This window comes from Alosa pseudoharengus, unplaced genomic scaffold (assembly GCF_046254945.1).
Source record: "Alosa pseudoharengus isolate Yale_2024_CS ecotype anadromous, Long Island Sound unplaced genomic scaffold, YU_APseudo_1.1 YU_APseudo_1.1_scf_1, whole genome shotgun sequence".
Lineage (NCBI taxonomy): Eukaryota > Metazoa > Chordata > Actinopteri > Clupeiformes > Clupeidae > Alosa > Alosa pseudoharengus.
In genome coordinates, this window is record NW_027468564.1 from 17259288 (window position 1) to 17285425 (window position 26138).

A 26138-nucleotide genomic window follows, 5' to 3' on the forward strand; every position below is an offset into this window, starting at 1 on the left:
TGAACCTAAGTAAACTAATCTGAAAATAAAAGAAACACATGCTTGGTTTGAGTTGATGCTGAACCCTCTAATTGGCCAAGGTCTTTTTAAAGTTTGGATAGATGTCAAGAAAGACCTTGGTAGCTTGACACGGTTGTGATATAATTTGTCTTATTCAGGCTAAAATGAGCAACAAGTACACAAACCATAAGAATGTTGTGTTCTATGCATTTGCCAGTAGGTGGCGATAACACACTAATGCTAGTCAGTGTACCCTGTAGCCTTGTTTTGGTTTACACAATGTCGGCTGCTGGAAGAAGGCTAATTAGATTCCTGGGCTCAAAATCCACCAACCTTTTGGAGTGCAAGTAGAATTGAATTATGGGAGAAACTTCCATGTGAATGAGCACTGTTTACACATTTGATGGTCCGCATGTGGACACAGTCAAGACTTAACTTGCCCCAGAGGAGGTTGAGTGGGGGTAGGGAGGGGGTGTGAAATTGCCCCAGAGGAGGTTGAGTGGGGGTAGGGAGGAGATGTGAAATTGCCCCAGAGGAGGTTGAAAAAAAACAAAAGGTGAAAGGCATATAGGCCTACGATTCTAACTGTCTCACTGAATTGCCTTACTGTATGCACACTCAATTCTCACTGGTATCTGCTAGACAAGACGTACCAAAACATGATCAGTTCATAGATTTCATATGTAAAATACATTTTATACAACCCCACCCCCATCTTGCCTGTTCATAATTCTGAGAAATTCTTGAATTGTGTGCATGTCTGCGTGTACGTGTTTATGTTTGTGTGTGTGTGTGTGTGTGTGTGTGTGTACGACTGATGAAATGTCTATAGCAAGTGGAAGCCACATGTAGAAAGAAAATGATGTTTATAACCTTTATTTTTGTTGCAACTTCCCAAAGACTTAATCATTTGCATCAGAAGTTAAGACATTTATTCCAAATAATTCTGAGTTTTGTTTATTATTTTGTTTTTTAAAGAACATTCCATTCCATGTAAAAAATAAACATGAATTTGTTCAATCAGCCATTATGAGATACCTTGTCATCGGCATAGTCATGCAGAGTTGATTTGTACATATTCTACACACTTATTTACAATGATAGAATAACATTTCCATAATCACAAAGCATCTCTCATAGTAATTGTTATTATAAGAGTTTTTGCATCACAACTTTTAGTTGTAGTTTTATACAGTATGTCTGATCTCATGAGGTGTCATATCAGCCATTTTGTTTTATTAAGGATCAAACAATGAGTATCTCAGTGTTGGATACAATTTCAGGGTAAATGTGAAATTTTGAATTCTATCACACTTACCATGTGGAAGTAGATTAAACTGTTGATTCAAAGACTTCCCAAACCGAAAACACCAAAAGACTTATGCAGTTTCACCATTTTGTGTGCACATGTTTCGGTAAATCTTGACTTCAATATTATTAAAATACCATTTCAGTCTAATCAGTTTTGTTGATATTTACCTCTAGTGTGTTTTCTCTGATGGGTCTTCAGAATTGAGTTTCGACTGAAACTCTTACCACATGTAGTACACTAATCGGCTTTACTCTTGTGTGGATCTTCTGGTGTCTCATTAGATGATGCCTTTAACTGAAGGCCATTCCACAGTCAGAGCACTGATGTGGCTTTTCTCCTGTATGCATGCAATTATGGGTGTTGATCTGAAAACTATTCTGTGTGGATCCTCTGGTGTTTCAGGAGGGTTGACGTATCACCAAAGGCCTTTCCACAGTCAGAGCACTGATACGGATTTTCTCCTGTGTGGATCCTCTGGTGTGCCTTAAGATTAGATTTTCGACTAAAGGCCTTTCAAAGGCCTTTTAAAGGCCTAAAGTAAGAGCACTGATACGGCTTTTCTCCTGTATGCGTACGCTGATGGGTGTTGACTTCTGCTTTGGTCTTGAAACTCTTCCCACAGTTAGTGCACTGATACGGCTTTTCTCCTGAGTGGATCCTCTGGTGTGTCTTAAGATGAGCCTTTCGACTAAAGGCCTGTCCACAGTCAGAGCACTGATGTGGCTTTTCTCCTGTGTGGATCCTCTGGTGTACCTTGAGAGAAGAAATGTGACTAAAGGCCTTTCCACAGTCAGTGCACTGATATGGCTTTTCTCCTGTATGGATCCTCTGGTGTACCTGCATAGAAAAAGATTGACTAAAGGCCTTTCCACAGTCAGTACACTGATAAGGCTTTTCTCCTGTGTGGATCCTCTGGTGTTTCAGGAGGGTTGATGTATCACCAAAGGCCTTTCCACACTCAGAGCACTGATACGGATTTTCTCCTGTGTGGATCCTCTGGTGTGCCTTAAGATTAGATTTTCGACTAAAGGCCTTTCCACAGTAAGAGCACTGATACGGCTTTTCTCCTGTATGCGTACGCTGATGGGTGTTGACTTCTGCTTTGGTCTTGAAACTCTTCCCACAGTTAGTGCACTGATACGGCTTTTCTCCTGTGTGGATCCTCTGGTGTGTCTTAAGATGAGCCTTTCGACTAAAGGCCTGTCCACAGTCAGAGCACTGATGTGGCTTTTCTCCTGTGTGGATCCTCTGGTGTACCTTGAGAGAAGAAATGTGACTAAAGGCCTTTCCACAGTAAGAGCACTGATACGGCTTTTCTCCTGTATGCGTACGCTGATGGGTGTTGACTTCTGCTTTGGTCTTGAAACTCTTCCCACAGTTAATGCACTGATACGGCTTTTCTCCTGTGTGGATTCTCTGGTGTGTCTTAAGATGAGCCTTTCGACTAAAGGCCTGTCCACAGTCAGAGCACTGATGTGGCTTTTCTCCTGTGTGGATCCTCCGGTGTTTCAGGAGGGTTGACGCATCACCAAAGGCCTTTCCACAGTCAGTGCACTGATATGGCTTTTCTCCTGTATGGATCCTCTGGTGTGCCTGCATAGAAAAAGATTGACTAAAGGCCTTTCCACAGTCAGTGCACTCATATGGCTTTTCTCCTGTGTGGATCCTCCGGTGTTTCAGGAGGGTTGACGCATCACCAAAGGCCTTTCCACAGTCGGTGCACTGATATGGCTTTTCTCCTGTATGGATCCTCTGGTGTGCCTGCATAGAAAAAGATTGACTAAAGGCCTTTCCACAGTCAGTGCACTCATATGGCTTTTCTCCTGTGTGGATCCTCAGGTGTGACTTTAGAAGATTCATCTTAGAAAAGGCTTTTCCACACTCAGTACAAAGATGTGCCTTAACCTCTTCATGTCTCATCTCATCTTTCTGAATAATTTCTCTGAGATTACAGTCTTCTTCCTGTTTTATTTTAATCAATGGAGACTTTTTGTCTTCCCAGTTTAAGGTGGTTGATAGGAATGTTTCAGACTTGCAGTCATGATCCAGTCCAGGGTTTTCTTTTTCTTTCTGAACGGCAAACAGGTACTCTTGAAGGAAATCATCAAACTCTTCTTCTTTTATCTTCTTCACTGGCATGGGCACCAGTGTTGGTTCAGTAAATCCTGACATTTCAGACTCAAGTTCTGTGATATGAGAGAAATCCAGTCAACTATCAATTGAATAATCAAACAAGTGTAAAGAGCATCCTCTTGCCCACCTCTAAACACGAGAGTTCAGAAATCTGACTCCACTCTGGTGTCTATATAATGCTTTTTCTCTCTGACCCATTGGGTCAATCTAACCAATCAGTGACAGGAACCTTTATGATGTAAATTAGAATGATAGAGCATCCAATGGGATTGGCCACAGATGCACTTGCAGACACTCCACAAACGAGGGTAGGTGGAGGTGTGAAATGAAAGGTGGGGGGAGAAGGAGGGGGTTGTGGGTAATTAAGAAAGAAAGCTTCCATACCTATTTTTGTAGGTGTGTATGTTGAGAGCAGAGGTGGACACACTTTTTGGCTCAAGGGCCACATTTGGTCTTGAACCTAATTGAACCTAAGTAAACTAAACTGAAAATAAAAGAAACAAATGTTTGGTTTGAGTTGATGCTGAACCCTCTAATTGGCCAAGGTCTTTTTAAAGTTTGGATAGATGTCAAGAAAGACCTTAGTAGCTTGACACGGTTGTATATAATTTGTCTGATTCAGGCTAAAATGAGCAACAAGTACACAAACCATAAGAATGTTGTGTTCTGGGGGTGCTGTGGTGCAGCAGGCTACAGCGCCCGTACCATATATGGGTCCGAGTGGCCACGGGGACCCAGGTTGGAATCCGACCTGCGGTCATTTCCCGATCCCACCCCATCACTCTCTCCCACTTGCTTCCTGTCTCACTCTCCACTGTCCTGTCCGAATAAAGGCAAAAAAGAATGTTGTGTTCTATGCATTTGCCAGTAGGTGGTGATAGCACACTAATGATAGTCAGTGTACCCTGAAGCCTTGTTTTGGTTTACACAATGTCGGGTGCCGGAAGAAGGCTAATTAGATTCCTGGGCTCAAAATTCACCAACCTTTTGGAGTGCAAGTAGAATAGAATTATGGGAGAAACTTCCATGTGAATGAGCACTGTTTCCACATTTGATGGTCCCCATGTGGACACAGTCAAGGCTTAACTTGCCCCAGAGGAGGCTGAGTGAGGGTAGGGAGGAGGTGTGAAATTGCCCCAGAGGATGTTGAGTGGGGGTAGGGAGGAGGTGTGAAATTGCCCCAGAGGAGGTTGAGTGGGGGTAAGGAGGAGGTGTGAAATTGCCCCAGAGGAGGTTGAGTGGGGGTAAGGAGGAGGTGTGAAATTGCCCCAGAGGAGGTTGAGTGGGGGTAGGTGGGAAATTGCCTCAGAGAAGGTTGAGTGGGGGTAGGGAGGAGGTGTGAAATTGAAATCTCAATTGCTTATGTGCTGGGTAATTTTAGGGTAGATGTGATCACTGATCAGATCTATTGCATTTCTGATGTGGAAATAGATTAATTAATTGTAAGTCTTCCTAAACCCAATAAACACCAAAATGCATTTTCATTTAACAAAGTGGTAAAACATGGAGCCTACATCCCACTTCATAAACAAGGTGTTCAAACACAAAACATGGAGCCTACATCCCACTTCATAAACAAGGTGTTCAAACACAAAACATGGAGCCTACATCCCACTTCATAAACAAGGTGGTCAAAACATGGAGCCTACATCCCACTTCATAAACAAGGTGTTCAAAACATGGAGCCTACATCCCACTTCATGAACAAGGTGTTCAAACACAAAACATGGAGCCTACATCCCACTTCAGTGGCGCCGGCAGGCATAATCCTGTACGCACTGTGCATACAATTTTTTCACAGCTTTATTTATGAAATCATTCAATATTAGCCTACAACAATAAAAAACAAAAACACTTGTGTGACAACTAGCCTATATTTATTGACTCATGTGCAATCTGAATATTGGCATGATTCCGAATAAAACCGGAATATGGTGTGCATGGAAATCATAAACTATAAAATATGAAAACGTAGCATTGTCATGCCTTGGCCTGTGTGGCATGGCTTTGCAATAGTCAATTCTGACGCTTAAAAACACAACGTTGAATTTAATTATAGGATAATAGCCTAAATCATTCAGTCATGAAAAGAAAACAACAGCAGCAGCTTCATTTTTTTCAGGCGTTTAACCGTAACGTTAAAAGACGCACTGTTCTTAGCAGTGATGCTGACACTGACAGCAGCGAGAGATTGTCCTCTATGGTCACGGTCTACACATGTTTAAAATGTTTCCTCTGTACGCTTTTTAAAAAAAAATAAAGCACTGTTTGGAACAAGGATTCAGTTAATGCGTAGAGCAGAGGTTCTCAACCTTTTTGGGGCTAAGGCGCATCATGACGAATAGGGTTGGTGCGGGTGTTAAAAATCCTTGACTGCGTAGGCTTGTCATCTAAAAGTTTGGGAAAACCAAAACAGCAGTGCAATGTATTTAGAGTGTTGTGAGCAAATCGTTATTGTTAGCAGATTACCATAACTGTGTTTTTCTCTATCGCAAATTGCGACAAACTTGTTTTTTTCTTTCCCTTTTTCGCGGGTTGGGCAGTGAAGTTAATGCGCATAAGGTATGTTCACCTAATTTGAGCCAGAGCCCCTGCTCTGTAACGGTATTCCTGTCCTTCCCAAACTGCGTTTAAATAGTGTGTTTAGCAACCAGAATTTAAAAAAAATTCCCAGGGGAGAAATCTCCCTCATCCCAGAACTTTTAAAAAGCTTGAAACACCCCTATAGCCCACGTAGCCTGCAGCCAGTGTTGTAAAAGTTAGACGCTTCATGCGGTATTTGATAAGGGATGACACTCTACCGTTTTTAAATTGTCCTAAACTTGTTGAGAGAATTGCTTTAAAACTTAACTGTTACCATGTTGTTGCTTTGGTTAAAAATGTGTCAGCCAAATGTAATGTAATGTAATTGTAATAACTTATAAATATAATAACGTACAAACAAACTGTCTCACTGTAGACTGTTAAGTATTTTTAATCTGTAACGGTTACACAGGTGACCACATCGGACTCTGCTATGCTTCTAACTCATGTAGAATCTCACTTCTTCTACCTTAGCTTAACGGTACCCAAACACTATAACTAATGTTGGAGCGCCATCTACTGGGCAACTCCTAAATAATTCTGACACTAACCTAGGATATCACATCTCCCCCACCTTTAAGCGAAAAACTTATGCTTAAGGCCTGTGTCACATGCTCTCCTAGTTTAAACAGGTGTCAACAATACAAAGGTCATATCATTTCAACATTTCAACATCTTTCTTTTTTTTTTTTTTTTTTTTTTTTTAACAAGTTCCTAACTAAGAAGGTACGTCCTTCCAGTGAGATCAGAGCGCATTGTTGCTCTATTCCTGGAAAAGATCTCACTCTATCTAACAAAGTCTTTTAGATGCGGAGGTGACCGTCTCCCCCGCTCTGAGCGTCGCACCTCTGTGACCACTGGTGGACCTGGTGGAACTTCGACCCCTGATGTAGACTGCTGATCCGGCTCACTCACAGGTTGTTCTTCTGTCTCTGCCGTCCCTGTTGCCTCAGAGCCCACAGCACCATCCAGACCTGACAACAGCTCCAATTCTCCCTCAGGCTCTTGATTTGGCACAGTGTCAGACAATCTGGCTCTCACTTGATCCACATGCCTCTTCATTGTTTGGCCACTTCCAATGATGACAGTATATGACACTGGACCCGAGGCATCCTGAATGACAGCAGGGATCCATTTAGGACCATAAGAGTAGTTTCTGATGAACACTTTATCCCCTGGTGAGAAACTTCTCAGTCTTTTGCTTGTGTCATGGGCCTGTTTTTGTTTCAGTTGCTTTTCCTGCACTTTTGATTTCATGTCTGGCAGCAGCAGGTCAAAAACAGATCGGAGTCGTCGTGCCATCATCAACTCTGCCGGTGAGAGACCTGTTGTCGCATGAGGTGTGATACGGTAACTGAACAGAAATCTTGACAACCTGGTTTGCACCGAATCACCTTTCATCTTTTTCATCCCCTCTCTGCCAGCCCATTCGAAGAAGGGTGGAATGGTGCTGACCTCACATGCTTGATGCCATTTTGTTTCATGAAGGACTCAAATTCAGCACTTGTGAAACACGTTCCATTGTCAGACACCAACATTTTCGGTAATCCAAAAACACTGAAACTCTGCCTTAGCTTTTCTATAGTAACCTGGGAAGTGGACGTCTTCACTGGGTAGATGTCTAGCCATTTAGAGTACGCATCCACAATCAACAGAAACATCTCACCTTGGAAGGGCCCTGCGTAGTCCACATGGATCCTTGACCATGGCGACTCTGGCCACTCCCAAGGATGTAACGGTGCGGCGGGTGGTGACTTGCGGTGTTTTTGACACTCCTCACATGACATCACTTCCCTCTCAACATCCTGATCCATTCCAGGCCACCATACATACGATCGAGCCAGTCCTTTCATCCTTGACATGCCAGAGTGGGTTTGGTGCAGCAGCTTTAGAATTTTTTCTCTAACTTTGGTGGGTATAATTACTCTAGCGCCCCAAAGTACGCATTCAGTTTGCCAGATTGGGGAGAAATTTGTTGTAGTAGTTTAATAAACCTAAATATGATTTAAGTTCAGTGACATTCGAGGGAGGGGGCGCCTCCATGATGGCTTTCACTTTTTTCTTCACAGGATGAAGCCCCTGAGCATCCACCCTATGTCCCAGATACTCCACTTCCTCTTGTAGGAACGTGCATTTGCTCCTTTTTAAACGCAATCCTGCCTCTTCCAGCCTAGTCAAAACCTCCTCCAGCTTTCTCAGGTGGTCTGCCTCATCCACTCCACTCAGGAGTATGTCATCAAGGTATACTGCCACTCGTGGAATCCCTCTTAAGAGACCTTCTATGGTTCTTTGAAAAATGGCGGGAGCGGAAGCAACTCCAAATGGGAGTCTATTGTATGTAAACAGCCCTCTGTGTGTATTAACTACCAAGTATTTCTTAGACTCTTCATCCATGAGTATTTGTTGGTATGCGTGACTCATATCTAATTTAGAGAATTGTTTTCCGCCTGACAGCGCTGTGAATAGATCTTCCACCCGGGGTATTGGATATTGTTCTAGTGACGACACCGTATTTACGGTCAGCTTGTAGTCTCCACACAGTCTTATATGTCCATCCGGTTTCACGATGGGGACGACAGGTGCAGCCCATTCTGCCCATTTCACCGGTGTGATTATTTTTTCTTTCAACAGCCTGTCTATTTCTTCCTCAACCTTGGCCCGCATGGCATATGGGACTGACCGAGGGCGGAAGAAACGAGGAACTGCGTTAGCCTTAACGTGAATAGTGGCCTTGGTGCCTTTCAGCGTGCCCAATTCTTCTTTAAACACATTCTCATGTTCGCTTAACACTTGCTGTAGTGTTTTTGTCTCTGTTTTCATATGCTGTAATTCACAGGCTTTGCGGCTGTCTTTTATTTTTTTCCAATTTATTTTGATTTTCTCCAACCAGCTACGCCCTAGTAAGCTGGGGCCGTTTCCTTCAACCACCACAAGGGGCAGCGTGCAGCTTTGCTTCTTGTATTTAACTCTGACTGATGCAACTCCTATCACCTTAACAGGGTCGCCTGTATAAGTCTCCAAGTGAATTTTCACTGGCTTCACTTTAGGGCATTTTGTATCTTTCCACAGCTTTTGTAATGTCTGCTCATTCATAACTGTGAGACTGCAGCCGGTGTCTATTTCGAAACAAACACCTTTCCCATTAATTTTCATCTCAACCATGTAGGGGTCTACTCTTCTTAAATGTACATCGCTCATTTGGCCTAATCGAAACTTCATGCAATGCAGTGTGAGTGTCTCTTCGTCTGAGCTATCACTTTCACTGGTGTCCTGCCTTTCATGCACATTGTGCGAACGGTGGTATGAGCCCCGCTTCTTTTCTCTCTTTACATCCCCATGTTCTTTGTTTCCCTGATTCAGTGTGTTTTTTCCATGGCACGCTCTTGCAATATGTCCTACTTTACCACACGCATGACATTTCTCTTGTTTGAATTTACAGTTTGCCGCATTGTGTCTGGTTCCCTTGCACCGATAACACTCATTCCCTGCTTCTTTGAAAGCACTAGACTCCTGTGTACCTTTCTTTGTTTTGATGAATTTCACGGACGCACTTGGATTTTTCAGATCCTGGGCATTTTTGTTTGCAGTCTCTACTGCTACTGCAATGGACAGTGCTTTGTCAAAAGTTAACTCTGTTTCTGACAGCAGACGTCTCTGAATGCGCTCATCATTGATCCCGCACACGAGCCTGTCCCTCAACATTTGCTGTAACTTGTTACTATAGTTGCAATCCTGCGCTAGCCGGCGCAGCTCTGCTACATATTCCATTACAGATTCTTCTGGTTTCCGAGTGCGTGAATCAAATTTGTATCGTTGTACAATTTCGCTAGGCTTTGGATGAAAGTGATTTTTTAATAATGCCACCAGTTGCTGGTAAGTTTTGTCCTTTGGCTTATCTGGGCTTACGAGGCTCCTCATCAAACTGTATGTGGTTGGCCCAACGACACTTATGAGTACGGCTCTTTGCCTATCTCGGTCGCTAATCTGATTGGCCGCAAAGAACTGCTCCATTATTTCACAGTATTCCTCCCACGTCTGATTTTTTACATCAAACGCCGCTAGCGTGCCTATAGTAGCCATTCTTCCTCCGTTATTTCTCTCTCTCTCTCTTACCAGTTCAAGTCACGTTGTTTCTCCCTCACTTTGTTAGCAATCCCACACTGCAGCACTCACGTCTGATTTGCATTTCAATCTTCAAGGCTCCACCTCAGCGGTTAAATCCTCGTCGGCAAAAAGATGTAATAACTTCGTACAAACAAACTGTCTCACTGTAGACTGTTAAGTATTTTTAATCTGTAACAGTTACACAGGTGACCACATCGGACTCTGCTATGCTTCTAACTCATGTAGAATCTCACTTCTTCTAACTTAGCTTAACGGTACCCAAACACTATAACTAATGTTGGAGCGCCATCTACTGTAGGCCTGTCAAACTCGATTCCTTTTAAGGATCCGGGTTATTCTGAGTCACTCACTAAACTGATCTGGGTTGAACGAGTCACTTGAGTCACTTGAGTCAGTATTGCTAAATCGCAAAGAAATTCAGTCCTACGTTCAAGCAGTGCAGTGGGGTGCTTCATTTTGTTAAGTGCCTTCTCATGTTGGATGTGGATCCTCCATGATTTGAAACCAGGTTTTTGCAGTACTTTAGCCTAAGAGTTTTGCTCTCCTGGTCAAAGTGCATCCACACATTGTTCATCTTTTTGGTGCTCATGTTCAGAAACTTTGATCTTATTGACAGAGAGGGTAGCCTATATTATAATAATTAATTATTTGTTGTTGTTTTGTTAACAATAGAAAATTTGCCTAGGTTTGCTACTCTGCTACAATGTTTATTACCACTACTATATACTAATAGTAGGCTACTAGGAATCTATTCTAATAGGTATTATATGCAGCTAATACTAGGCAACTAATATTATTAGCCTATTAATCATAGCTATATACAGGGATGGGCAGTATTTCTAATACATGTATTTAAAATACGTATTTCAAATATAAAATACTATTTTGTAATTTTTATTTTATTGAGATGATGAAAATGCCTTCGTATTTTGTATCAAAATACTTCAGTGTTGTGTATTTTTGTATTTTCAAAATACTGCAAAATACTTTCTGTGAAACACTGTCATAACACGTATCTAACTATCTATAAAGCACAAAATCTCTGTCTCTGTCTGTCTGTGGCACCATTACATGGTGAAGCATTTATTTTCCTTTGCAGGACTGATTAACAGGCCCCATAGGCGTTGTCTGAATGCAACACTGTTTGAGAAGTTAGTTGTGTTTAAAGGCATCAACTGAGGAGATACCACTAGCTAAGGTTACACACACTCCTTTGCTCACACAGCACAAGGACTTCACAAGCTTAGATCGCAACACTTGAGTTTGCTATTTTCCTTTCTTTTTCTGTTTCTGTTTTTTTTTTCTAGACTTTATATTTGTTCTCTGAATTGTGAAATATTTCAGTGCTATGGTGACTTGATCATTTCCTACCTCAAACAAGGACATTTCCAACCTCTTGCACATTTTAAATAAGAAATTATTGATAATGTCATAATTATTGGCTTTTAATTGGCTTAACTGATTGGATGGTATTAATGTGACAACCTGATTTTTTTATTTTTACTTTTTATTTTGTATCTACATTGATAGAGGTTGTGCACACACCAGTTTCAGGTGAATTATTCAACTGTGATGAAACTCACCATATGTGTGGTAGTGATAGTGTTAAATAACTTAAAAGGTTAAAATGCTACCTAGTTTAAATTTCTAAATAAATCATCCATTTGGATAGCCTGACGAGCCAGACTCACATCAAGATGTAGGGTCTGGTAACTCACCCTTGGCAGTGCTCAATCCGAGGGGCGGGATAACCGGTTGTCTTTCAAATTCCCTCTACACGCAATAGGATAGCGCTACAACTCATGAGCCTCATGTGTTTTGCCACCAACAGAGCTAGTTGGCTAGTTGATCAAACTTTTGGCAACTTAACAGCTTAACTCTTGTTGCGCTGTTCGCCAGCAGCAGCATTCATATTTGTTTTCAAGTAGCAGGAAATTCACACGGAACCGTCGCGACTCTGCCGTCATTATGTTAAGCCTGTCCACCAACTCTAGACACGATGTGATTGGCCTTACCGAAGTTTGGTTTTTACAGCTCGCAAGCCAACGGAGAGTTGCTAGACTACCCTGGATGCAAATTGCATTTGCTGCCGCTAGGGTGCGTCTAGATTCCTAGGCTACCATTTAGATTGTTTGTCTTTGAGCTATTGTCACTTATTCGGCAATCTACACCAATAGAGTAAATAAGTATACTTAAGGAAGGGTTCCTTGAGTTACCGAACATTTCTCAGGGCAGAGGTTTATATTGGGAAGTCTAACATGGGTCATCATATCTAATCTGTTGACTGATTATGGGAGTCTCTTGCTTTCTGATGTTTTTCCAGGTAGTGTACAAGTGAAGGGATAGACGACAAAAGGCTTTTAGAAAGAAGTATTTTGTAGTATTTTGAAAATACAAAAATACAGTATTTTATTTTGATACATTTTTTGGCTGCTGTATTTTGTAGCTTATTTTGATACATTTTTAAGGTGGGTATTTGGTATTTTATTTGGAAATACATTTTGATGTATTTGTGCCCATCCCTGGCTATATATATATATATATATATATATCATGTTAGGTAGCCTAATATAATATCATATAATATAATATAAAATAGCCTAATATAATAGCATCAAAACCTCCACCCACTCATGGGAAAGAAAGCAGTTTGAGCCAAAGTTTGTTTGATTTATTAAAGACTGTTTATTTATTGTCTTAACCTAGCCTAAGCAATTTACTTTCAATGTAGACATAGAAACAGGAACGTAGAAATGCACTGCAGTGAATAAATTATTATTATTGTTATTATTAATATTATTACTACTACTACTACTACTACTACTATTCTCATTAGGCCTATATTATTATCACCTTGACACGAGTAGAAACTAGGCTACTTGCTCGTCTACAGATCCACTCATGACAATGTAGCCGGCTGATTCGACTGACTCGCACTCATAACAACATAATGTAACCGGTCCGCCTGGCTGATCCAAATGATGAGGTAGGCTAGCCTACTCAAGCAACTCCATACAGAGCTTGCAATGTTTCGGACTGTCTTCGCGACCTAATTGCATTTTAAAGTAGGCTATGCGTGCAGAATATATGTTATTTCAGAAGTGAAAGCATGGCTTTTGTTGTGGATTTTCTTTTAACCTTGCCGAGGAGTTACTCGCTCCTCTAAAGATCCACTCATGACAATGTAGCCGGCTGATTCGGCTGACTCACACTCATAACAACAACGTAACCGGCCCGCTTGGCTGATCCGACTGGCTAGCCTACTCTCCATACAGAGCTTGCAATGTTTCGGGCTGTCTTCGCGAACTAATTGTATTTTAAAGTAGGCTATGCGTGCAGAATATATGTTATTTCAGAAGTGAAAGCATGGCTTTTGTTGTGGATTTGTTTTTCACCTTGACGAGGAGTTACTCTAAAGATCACTCATGACAACGTAGCCGGCTGATTCGGCTGACTCGCACTCATAACAACCTAACCGGCCCGCCCGGCTGATTCTACTGACCCGGGTAGATATACTCAAGCAGCTCCATGAGCGTGCAGTGCACGACCTAATTGCATTTTAATATACTACATCTATACACCAAATCTAATTATGTCTAGGCTACATGCAGAACATTGAATGTTATTTCAGAAGTGAAAGAAATGGCTTTTGTTGTGGAATTGCTTTTCACCTCGAGGAGGAGCTACTCGCTCTCGCAGATCCACTCATGACAACTTAGCCGGCTGATTCGACTGACTCGTACTCAACGTAGCCTAACCGGCCGGCTGATCCGACTAACCCGGATTGCTACTCAGCCGCTCCAATCTGAGTCCCATGGTCTGTGAGTCTGCAATGTTTCCGGCTCTGCGGGAAGTTAACCAGTTATCTCGGACTGCCTGCTGACTCAGTTGCTTGAGTTGATTTGTGGAGTTGTGGTTGCCTACGAAATTGTTACATTTTTGGCAGACGATGGCTAGGGCTAGGAGGCTAGCTAATGTTGCAAGAGGTTTGTGTGGCCCTGTTTATCGTTTTAGATTGAATTGTAGTAGGACTCAACTGATCCGAGTTAATGATACTAGAGACTCGCGACTCATGGGTTAATTTAAAGACACGGGTGAAAGATCCGAGTGAGTCACGACTCGAACACCTTTAATCTACTGGGCAACTCCTAAATAATTCTGACACTATCCTAGGATATCACAGTAATGTAATAATGGTTTAGGCATATCTGATTAAGACCCAAAGAGTGGTTGAGACATACTTATTAAATTACACTGGGAGAAAAGAAGACTATCTTCACTTTTTCCCTTTGCAACTGTCAAAGAAATCCCATAAACACAGGAAGGCCTAGGGTAGCCTACATCAGATGGCCTAAAGATTAGGCTCTTCTGCATAGCATTAAGTGATTTGCATGCAGTAATTTGAACACTGACCTCGATCTAGCCTACTTTGGCTATTTAAAGGTAATTTATTGCCAAAACATCACACAATATAAATGAGCTATAACAAACAATAAAGGACTTAATCACACACAAACTTCTATTTTACTGACTACAAAAATAATAATTATGTAGGAAGTTTAGAAGTTTGAAACCCAGAATTGACCAAAAGTGCACCAAATTCAACACAAATGACTCAATACACTTGGAGGAGGCCTGCGTCCTTTCTTTTCCAGATATTTTAGGATTTGGATATCGCTTCAGTATCGAGTATCAAGATATTTATGGCAGGTATTGTATCGAAGTCATAATTTTGGTATCGTGATAACTATGCCAGACCCACTCTGTTTTCTAGATGTCGAGGATCGGAGGCTCTACCACCACAACAAGTGATGCTGCTCAATGGCATATTAGAAGAGCACATTATCAAGCTCTAGTATGGAGGCAAGCACACATACCAAATCCAGTGTCACTAGAAGTAAAATGTTTTTTACTTGACGGTTGTTGCTGACGGTAGATGCAATTCTGCATTAGGCTAATTGCCGCTATCTAAGTTCATATGTACTGTAGGATATATTCAGAGTTGAAGGTTATCTGTGCAATTTGTTATTGTGATGAAATGCATTAAACACCACAAGTGACTCACTATGTTAACAATAAAAATATGGTTGTGTTTTGATTAGAATTTCCTAGTTTATTACATGTTAACTGTAATCATGTTCCCATTAAATACGTTAATAAACTATAGTATGGCTTCTTTAATGCTTAAACATGTATTTAGAGAACACTTTTATTTGGTTTTAGTGATTACTTTTGAAATCAACCCAATTTAGGGAAAAATAAGCAAAAATAATCGCTATTTTATGTTAAAATGCTGATTATGCAGCTTAGAACTGAGAATTGAGCTTGGTGAACAAAATATTCAGAATCAGCACCCTCAAATTAGGTAAGAAGGGTGGTTTACCAACTTTTCCTCAAATTTGCTGTCAAAAGTTATCTTCTGTGAAGCTGCTCTCCCTCTATGATAGCAGCCCAGTTGTTGTTTGAAACTGACAATCTTCTCGAGGTTGGAAGAGCGGACATTTTAATGTCTTTAGCTAAACACAAAAGGCATTTGGTATGAGAGCCCATCACTCCAACATGAGTCAGCAAACACTGATTGTAAATACAGCCAGAGCTGCTCATCTTCGTCTCCTCCACAAACCATGGTTTTCACTTTGTGTGAATGACGCTATTTTCTGCATCTTTTGAAATTCAACCGTGGGTTCTTTGAAGGAGAAACGATAACGCACACCTGTCCTGAATTACATACATCTGGCTTCACATAGGAGCTCCTACTCACCCTAGATTGGTGTTAGTGTGTGTGTGTGAGAGAGAGAGTTTGATTTTCTCCTTCACTGGCATGAGGAGCAGTGTATGTTCAGTAAATGCTGACATTTCAGACTCCACAGGCGCTTTTATCCAAAGTGACCCACAGAATCAGGAATAACATTCATTACATCAGTCGATACTATTACTAAACGACTAAATAGCAAATCATGCAAACAAATAAATTCAGTTAAGTTTCACCGTTGGTCAAATATAGCGTAATATAAGCTTTTGAACACAATGCCATCGAGTAAAAATGATGAAACGTCTATAGCAAGTGGAAGCCACATGTAAAAAGAAAATGATGTTCATGACCTTTATTTTTGTTGCAACTTCCCAAAGACTTAATCATTTGCATCAGAAGGTAAGACATTTATTCCAAATAATTCTGAGTTTTGTTTATTATTTTGTTTTTTAAAGAACATTCCATTCCATGTAAAAAATAAACATGAATTTGTTCAATCAGCCATTATGAGATACCTTATCATCGGCATAGTCATGCAGAGTTGATTTGTACATATTCTACACACTTATTTACAATGATAGAATAACATTTCCATAATCACAAAGCTTCTCTCATAGTAATAGTTATTATAAGAGTTTTTGCATCGCAACTTTTAGTTGTAGTTTTATACAGTATGTCTGATCTCACGAGGTTTCATATCAGCCATTTTGTTTTATTTAGGATCAAACATTGAGTATCTCAGTGTTGGATACAATTTCAGGGTAAATGTGAAATGTAGAATTTTATGACACTTCCCATGTGGAAGTAGATTAAACTGTTGATTCAAAGACTTCCCAAACTGAAAATACCAAAAGACTTATGCAGTTTAACCACTTTGTGTGCACATACGGTTTCAGTAAATCTTGACTTCAATATTATTAAAATACCATTTCAGTCTAATCAGTTTTGTTGATATTTACCTCTAGTGTGTTTTCTCTGATGGGTCTTCAGAATTGAGTTTCGACTGAAACTCTTACCACATGTAGTACACTAATCGGCTTTACTCTTGTGTGGATCTTCTGGTGTCTCATTAGATGATGCCTTTAACTGAAGGCCATTCCACAGTCAGAGCACTGATGTGGCTTTTCTCCTGTATGCGTGCAATAATGGGTGTTGATCTGAAAACTATTCTGTGGATCCTCTGGTGTTTCAGGAGGGTTGACGTATCACCAAAGGCCTTTCCACAGTCAGAGCACTGATACGGATTTTCTCCTGTGTGGATCCTCTGGTGTGCCTTAAGATTAGATTTTTGACTAAAGGCCTTTCCACAGTAAGAGCACTGATACGGCTTTTCTCCTGTATGCGTACGCTGATGGGTGTTGACTTCTGCTTTGGTCTTGAAACTCTTCCCACAGTTAGTGCACTGATACGGCTTTTCTCCTGTGTGGATCCTCTGGTGTGTCTTAAGATGAGCCTTTCGACTAAAGGCCTGTCCACAGTCAGAGCACTGATGTGGCTTTTCTCCTGTGTGGATCCTCTGGTGTACCTTGAGAGAAGAAATGTGACTAAAGGCCTTTCCACAGTAAGAGCACTGATACGGCTTTTCTCCTGTATGCGTACGCTGATGGGTGTTGACTTCTGCTTTGGTCTTGAAACTCTTCCCACAGTTAGTGCACTGATACGGCTTTTCTCCTGAGTGGATCCTCTGGTGTGTCTTAAGATGAGCTTTTCGACTAAAGGCCTGTCCACAGTCAGTACACTGATAAGGCTTTTCTCCTGTGTGGATCCTCTGGTGTTTCAGGAGGGTTGACGTATCACCAAAGCCCTTTCCACACTCAGAGCACTGATACGGATTTTCTCCTGTGTGGATCCTCTGGTGTGCCTTAAGATTAGATTTTCGACTAAAGGCCTTTCCACAGTAAGAGCACTGATACGGCTTTTCTCCTGTATGCGTACGCTGATGGGTGTTGACTTCTGCTTTGGTCTTGAAACTCTTCCCACAGTTAGTGCACTGATACGGCTTTTCTCCTGTGTGGATCCTCTGGTGTGTCTTAAGATGAGCCTTTCGACTAAAGGCCTGTCCACAGTCAGAGCACTGATGTGGCTTTTCTCCTGTGTGGATCCTCTGGTGTACCTTGAGAGAAGAAATGTGACTAAAGGCCTTTCCACAGTAAGAGCACTGATACGGCTTTTCTCCTGTATGTGTGCGCTGATGGGTGTTGACTTCTGCTTTGGTCTTGAAACTCTTCCCACAGTTAATGCACTGATACGGCTTTTCTCCTGTGTGGATCCTCTGGTGTGTCTTAAGATCAGCCTTTCGATTAAAGGCCTGTCCACAGTCAGAGCACTGATGTGGCTTTTCTCCTGTGTGGATCCTCCGGTGTTTCAGGAGGGTTGACGCATCACCAAAGGCCTTTCCACAGTCAGTGCACTGATATGGCTTTTCTCCTGTATGGATCCTCTGGTGTGCCTGCATAGAAAAAGATTGACTAAAGGCCTTTCCACAGTCAGTGCACTGATATGGCTTTTCTCCTGTGTGGATCTTCTGGTGTGACTTTAGAAGATTCGTCTTAGAAAAGCCTTTTCCACACTCAGTACAAAGATGTGCCTTCACCTCAGCATGTCTCATCTCATCTTTCTGAATAATTTCTCTGAGATTACAGTCTTCCTCCTGTTTTATTTTAATCAATGGAGACTTTTTGTCTTCGCACATTAAGGTTGTTGATAGGGATGTTTCAGACTTGCAGTCATGATCCAGTCCAGGGTTTTCTTTTTCTTTCTGAACTGCAAACAGGTATTCTTGAAGGAAATCATCAAACTCTTCTTCTTTGATCTCCTTCACTGGCATGGGCATCAGTGTTGGTTCAGTAAATCCTGACATTTCAGACTCAAGTTCTGTGATATGAGAGAAATCCAGTCAACTATCAATTGAATAATCAAACAAGTGTAAAGAGCCTCCTCTTGTCCACCTCTAAACACGAGAGTTCAGAAATCTGACTCCACTCTGGTGTCTATATAATGCTTTTTCTCTCTGACCCATTGGGTCAATCTAACCAATCAGTGACAGGAACCTTTATGATGTAAATTAGAATGATAGAGCATGCAATGGGATTGGCCACAAATGCACTTGCAGACACTCCACAAACGAGGGTAGTTGGAGGTGTGAAATGAAAGGTTGTGGGAGAAGGAGGGGGTTGTGGGTAATTAAGAAAGAAAGCTTCCATGCCTATTTTTGTAGGTGTGTATGTTGAGAGCAGAGGTGGACACAATTTTTGGCTCAAAGGCCATATTGGGTCTTGAACCTAATTGAACCTAAGTAAACTAAACTGAAAATAAAAGAAACAAATGTTTGGTTTGAGTTGATGCTGAACCCTCTAATTGGCCAAGGTCTTTTTAAAGTTTGGATAGATGTCAAGAAAGACCTTAGTAGCTTGACACGGTTGTGATATAATTTGTCTTATTCAGGCTAAAATGAGCAGCAGGTACACAAACCATAAGAATGTTGTGTTCTGGGGGTGCTGTGGTGCAGCAGGCTACAGCGCCCGTACCATATACGGGTCCGAGTGGCCACGGGGACCCAGGTTCGAATCCGACCTGCGGTCATTTCCCGATCCCACCCCATCTCTCTATCCCACTTGCTTCCTGTCTCACTCTCCACTGTCCTGTCCGAATAAAGGCAAAAAAGCCCCCCTCCCAAAAAAGAATGTTGTGTTCTATGCATTTGCCAGTAGGTGGCGATAGCACACTAATGATAGTCAGTGTACCCTGAAGCCTTGTTTTGGTTTACACAATGTCGGGTGCCGGAAGAAGGCTAATTAGATTCCTGGGCTCAAAATTCACCAAGCTTTTGGAGTGCAAGTAGAATAGAATTATGGGAGAAACTTCCATGTGAATGAGCACTGTTTACACATTTGATGCTCCTCCTGTGGACAGTCAAGACTTGCCCCAGAGGAGGCTGAGTGGGGGTAGGGAGGAGGTGTGAAATTGCCCCAGAGGAGGTTGAGTGGGGGTGGGGAGGAGGTGTGAAATTGCCCCAGAGGAGGTTGAGTGGGGGTATGGAGGAGATGTGAAATTGCCCCAGAGGAGGTTGAGTGGGGGTAGGGAGGAGGTGTGAAATTGCCCCAGAGGAGGTTGAGTGGGGGTAGGGAGGAGGTGTGAAATTGAAATCTCAATTGCTTATGTGCTGGGTAATTTTAGGGTATATGTGATCACTGATCAGATCTATTGCATTTCTGAATTGGAAATAGATTAAATGATTTAAAGTCTTCCTAAACCCAATAATCACCAAAATGCATGTTCACCTGTTTGTTAATAAACCTTGACTTTCAAATGCAAATTAGAATGATGGAACATGAGATGGGAATGGTCATGGATCCAAATTAGAATGATGGGGCATGAGATGGGAATGGTCATCGATCCAAATTAGAATGAAGGGACATGAGATGGGAATGGTCATCGATCCAAATTAGAACTAGATGTACCGCAGAGCGGTACAAAATATGACCGCTGCCCAGTCCAGCACATTTTTCCCACAAAAATAAGTCACGCTTGTCAAATTGTGTTCAATTCCTACTTTGTTCCTTTTTTGTGTGTTTGTAATTGAGTGTGTGGTTGTTTTGTGTATATGTGTTTTGTGTGTGTTTTTTTTGCGTGTGTGTACACTCTAAAAAATGCTGGGTTGAAAACAACCCAAACAGGGTTGTTTTCAACCCAGCCGCTGAGTAAAATATGGTCCAACACAGCATTGAGTTATCTTAACCAAGCAAATTGGGTTACTAAATTTAACCCAACAACTGGGTTGAAATGTAATCAATATGTTGGGTTAATGTTGACACAACTGTTTAGTTAAAGTTATGTAATGATTGGGTTACATAAATGTAACCAAATCCCCAAAAACTACTGGTTGATTTTTAAAATACTCTGCTGCTACAAACTTTTAATAACTCAAAGTTTGTATTTACTTACTTGAAAGTCACACCTTCTGTTAACAGCTTTATGTCTGATATAAACAGTCTATATGAAATGGCCATCAAGTCATGCAATGAAATAAAACAGTTCAACACAATTATTTATTTGATAGTTTATTTTTTATTTTTGAATAGATAGCCTAGTATAAAATGCATGTGATACTTCCATGAAGGCAGGCAGATTCCAAAGTCCCGTTTTGGGGGTCAGCCCTGTCAATCAAAGAAAAAAAGAGTGCATTTTAATCACTGTTAGCCTACAGAACTTTATATCAAGACTTGCATGAACCATTACCAGTGAATGATATTGACAGACATGAAAATCCACCAGGAGACAAATTATTAGCAATAACACACTCGGAAACCATGACCACCTAATATTATGGAGTTGTTTTAAACATAATACCGGTAATAGCCTACAAAACGTGCGTTTATGTCAGATGAGCTTGATAACACTAACATTACCATTAGCCTAACATTAGGCTGACAAACCTAAGTTCAGCAGTGCTAACGTTAGCTAGCTAATGTTAACACATTATTCAGTTAGTGAATCTAAGTTAATGTTACCACCAAGAACCACCCAGTAAGTTACATGGCTATAATATGAGGCTACCCTGAATGATTTAATAAGATGTTGTTTGGCATGATTATTATCGTAAGTTACGTGTTGTGAAGAGACTACTTCGACTGTGTTAGCTAGTTGACAAACGTTAGCCACGAAGCATATTTAATTAGCATAAAGTTTCCAAGTCTGCTAACGTTACCTACCAGCTGCTGATATGCTAATAGTAGTTCGTTGTAAAAGTTCGTTTTGTTTCTGTTCAGCAGTTCCTACCCAGTGAATGTGTCTGTATTTTAGTAGATTTAACATTAACAGTATCTAATATTAGCTGGCATGACACCTGCTAACCTGCTTGAAGCTGAACGAAATGGCAGGCAGAATATCTTGATATCACGAAGGGTAGCTATGTCTCTGGGTGGACTTTTAAAATCCGTATGAATAAAAATAAATAAATAAAAGCAGATACATACCTTCCGAAATCACCTGATTCCATTGCATGTTGACAGCTGCTGGACTTGACGGTTGAAAGAATATGCCTGCTTGCCTGACGATTTTTTTTCTCAACCTTCAAATAACTATGCAGCTGTGTTGAAGTCACCCTGGTGCTGGGTAGTGTACTCCACGTCAGGTGGGGGACAGGAGGGAGCACAGCCCTAAACTATCAACCCAGCAATGATAAACTATCAACCCAGCAAGCTGGGTTACAGAAATGACCCAATATGAGTAAAAACAACCAAACAAAATGACCCAACAGCCTCAACCCAGCGTTTGGGTTGAACAAATAACCCAGCATTTTTTAGAGTGTATGTAAGTGTGTTTGTATGTGTGGGTGCATGTGTAGTGTGTGTGTGTACGTGTCTTTGTGTGTGTGTGTGTATGTGTGCATGTGTGTGTGTGTCTTTATGTATGTGTACATAAATAAAGCAAATCAGGGAACCACCTACTCTTTGCGATAAGTGCCATGGGATCTTTAACAACCATGGTGAGTCAGGACCTCAACTTAACATTCATGCAAAGGAAAACATCTCCTGCAGTACAGTGTCCCTGTCACTACATTAGGACATTGGGATTGATATTTGTTTGGTGGCTTTTGGACAGAGGAAAGAGTGCCACCTACTGGCCAGCCACCAACACCACTTCCAGCAGGAACCTACTCTTCCATGGAGGTTTCTTATCCAAGTACTAACTAAGCCTGCTTAGCTTCAGTAATTCAGCAGAGTCAGGGTATCTGCTGGTCTGGCTGCTGGATAAAAACAAAAGGTGAAAGGCAGATATGATTCTAACTGTCTCACTGAATTGCATTTGTAACCTGCGTTGTGTTGAACCTGCGCGATTCAGCCCTGCACACGCCCGGACTCGAACCCGCGAACAGCATCACCTCGGATCGGGAGGCGAGCGCACTTACAATTGAGCCAATAGCCCCAGCTACTGGCTCACATGCCAGCAGCACTCTTGAGGTGTCAGGGAGTGAGGTTTACCAACGTTCCACAAGCACAGCTAAGCTAGCTGGCATCCGTTACACATTACTGTATGCACACTCAATTCTCACTGGTATCTGCTAGACAACAAGTACCAAAACATGATCAGTTCATATATTTCACATGTAAAATACATTTTATACAACCCCACCCCCATCTTGCCTGTTCATAATTCTGAGAAATTCTTGAATTGTGTGCATGTGTGCGTGTACGTGTTTATGTTTGTGTGTGTGTGTTTGTGTGTGTGTGTGTGTAAGAATGATGAAACGTCTATAGCAAGTGGAAGCCACATGTAAAAAGAAAATGATGTTTATGAGCTTTATTTCTGTTGCAACTTCCCAAAGACTTAATCATTTACACCAGAAAGTAAGACATTTATTCCAAATAATTCTGAGTTTTGTTTATTATTTTGTTTTTTAAAAAACATTCCATTCCATGTAAAAAATAAACATGAATTTGTTCAATCAGCCATAATGAGATACCTTGTCATTGGCATAGTCATGCAGAGTTGATTTGTTCATATTCTACAAATTTATTTACAATGATGGAATAACATTTCCAAAATCTCAAAGCATTTCTCATAGTAATAGTTATAAGAGTTTTTGCATCACAACTTTTAGTTGTAGTTTTATACAGTATGTCTGATCTCATGAGGTGTCATATCAGCCATTTCGTTTTATTAAGGATCAAACAATGAGTATCTCAGTGTTGGATACAATTTCAGGGTAAATGTGAAATGTAGAATTCTATGACACTTCCCACGTGGAAGTAGATTAAACTGTTGATTCAAAGACTTCCCAAACCGAAAATACCAAAAGACTTATGCAGTTTCACCATTTTGTGTGCACATACATGTTTCTGTAAATCTTGACTTCAATATTATTAAAATACAATTTCAGTCTAATCAGTTTTGTTGATATTTACCTCTAGTGTGTTTTCTCTGATGGGTCTTAAGAGTTGAGTTTTGACTGAAACTCTTACCACATGTAGTACATTAATCAGCTTTTCTCCTGTGTGGATCTTCTGGTGACTCATTAGATGATGCCTTTGACTGAAGGCCATTCCACAGTCAGACCACTGATGTGGCTTTTCTCCTGTATGCGTGCAATTATGGGTGTTGATCTGAAAACTATTCTGTGTGGATTCTCTGGTGTGTCAGGAGGGTTGACGTATCACCAAAGGCCTTTCCACACTCAGAGCACTGATGCAGCTTTTCTCTTGTGTGGATCCTCTGGTGTACCTTAAGATTAGACATTCGACTAAAGGCCTTTCCACAGTCAGTGCACTGATACGGCTTTTCTCCTGTGTGGATCCTATGGTGTGCCTTGAGAGAAGAAGTTTGACTAAAGGCCTTTCCACAGTCAGTGCACTGATACGGCTTTTCTCCTGTGTGGATCCTCTGGTGTTCCTTGAGATGAGACATTTGAATAAAGACCTTTCCACAGTCAGTGCACGGATACAGCTTTTCTCCTTTGTGGATGCTCTGGTGTGCCTTAAGATTAGATTTTCGACTAAAGGCCTTTCCACAGTCAGAGCACTGATACAGCTTTTCTCCTGTATGTGTACGCTGATGGGTGTTGACTTCTGCTTTGGTCTTGAAACTCTTTCCACAGTTAGTGCACTGATACGGCTTTTCTCCTGTGTGGATCCTCTGGTGTACCTTAAGATGAGACATTCCACTAAAGGCCTTTCCACAGTCAGAGCACTGATGTGGCTTTTCTCCTGTGTGGATCCTCTGGTGTGCCTTAAGAGTAGATATTTGACTAAAGGCCTTTCCACAGTCAGAGCACTGATACGGCTTTTCTCCTGTATGTGTACGCTGATGGGTGTTGACTTCTGCTTTGGTCTTGAAACTCTTCCCACAGTTAGTGCACTGATACAGCTTTTCTCCTGTGTGGATCTTCCGGTGTTCCTTTAGATCAGCCTTTCGACTAAAGGCCTTTTCACAGTCAGAGCACTGATGTGGCTTTTCTCCTGTGTGAATCCTCTGGTGTGCCTTAAGAGTAGATATTTGACTAAAGGCCTTTCCACAGTCAGAGCACTGATACGGCTTTTCTCCTGTATGTGTACGCTGATGGGTGTTGACTTCTGCTTTGGTCTTGAAACTCTTCCCACAGTTAGTGCACTGATACGGCTTTTCTCCTGTGTGGATCTTCCGGTGTTCCTTTAGATCAGCCTTTCGACTAAAGGCCTTTTCACAGTCAGAGCACTGATGTGGCTTTTCTCCTGTGTGGATCCCCAGGTGGTACTTGAGAGAAGAAATGTGACTAAATGCCTTTCCACAGTCAGTGCACTGATGTGGCTTTTCTCCTGTGTGGACCTTCTGGTGTTTCATTAGATGAGAACTTTGACTAAAGGCCTTACCACAGTCAGAGCACTGATGAATTTTTTTCCCTGTGTAGATCCTCAAGTGTGACTTGAGAAGATTCATATTAGAAAAGGCTTTTCCACACTCAGTACAAAGATGTGCCTTAACCTCAGCATGTCTCACCTCATCTTTCTGAATAATTTCTCTGAGATTACAGTCTTCCTCCTGGTTTATTTTAATCAATGGAGACTTTTTGTCTTCCCAGTTTAAGGTTGTTGATAGGAATGTTTCAGACTTGCAGTCATGATCCAGTCCAGGGTTTTCTTTTTCTTTCTGAACTGCAAACAGGTATTCTTGAAGGAAATCATCAAACTCTTCTTCTTTTATCTTCTTCACTGGCATGGGCACCAGTGTTGGTTCAGTAAATCCTGACATTTCAGACTCCAGGTCTGTGATATGAGAGAAATCCAGTCAACTATCAATTGAATAATCAAACAAGTGTAAAGAGCATCCTCTTGCCACCTCTAAACACGAGAGTTTAGAAATCTGACTCCACTCTGGTGTCTATATAATGCTTTTTCTCTCTGATCCATTGGGTCAATCTAACCAATCAGTGACAGGAACCTTTATGATGTAAATTAGAATGACAGGGCATCCAATGGGATTGGCCACAGATGCACTTGCATGTTGTGTTCTATGCATTTGCCAGTAGGTGGCGATAACACACTAATGCTAGTCAGTGTACCCTGTAGCCTTGTTTTGGTTTACACAATGTCGGGTGCCGGAAGAAGGCTAATTAGATTCCTGGGCTCAAAATGCACCAACCTTTTGGAGTGCAAGTAGAATAGAATTATGGGAGAAACGTCCATGTGAATGAGCACTGTTTCCACATTTGATGGTCCTCATGTGGACACAGTCAAGACTTAACTTGCCCCAGAGGAG

The 26138-nt window shown here is 41.4% G+C and overlaps 1 pseudogene; it reads right to left on the reverse strand.

Moving 5' to 3' along the window:
- Positions 1-1684: 1684 nt before the first annotated feature.
- LOC143122140 (uncharacterized) overlaps positions 1685-26138 on the reverse strand; it is a 78794-nt pseudogene continuing 54340 nt past the window's right edge.